A 255-nucleotide genomic window follows, 5' to 3' on the forward strand; every position below is an offset into this window, starting at 1 on the left:
TATCTGAAACACCCTTCCCGAAAGCATTCCTCCTGTCACCTATAAAAACGGATTATTATTAATATAAACTAGGCAAACGTATATTACATTGTAATCTTGTACAAGATTTCAAAAATTCACGAATAACCCAATGCCTACAAATAAGGAATATTCATTTTCAATCCTACATTAATTTGCCTTCTCTATACCAATCTTCTATCATCTTTTGCGATAATTGTACGTACAATATATATATATATATATATATATATATAT

Source organism: Palaemon carinicauda, chromosome 38 (assembly GCF_036898095.1).
Source record: "Palaemon carinicauda isolate YSFRI2023 chromosome 38, ASM3689809v2, whole genome shotgun sequence".
Lineage (NCBI taxonomy): Eukaryota > Metazoa > Arthropoda > Malacostraca > Decapoda > Palaemonidae > Palaemon > Palaemon carinicauda.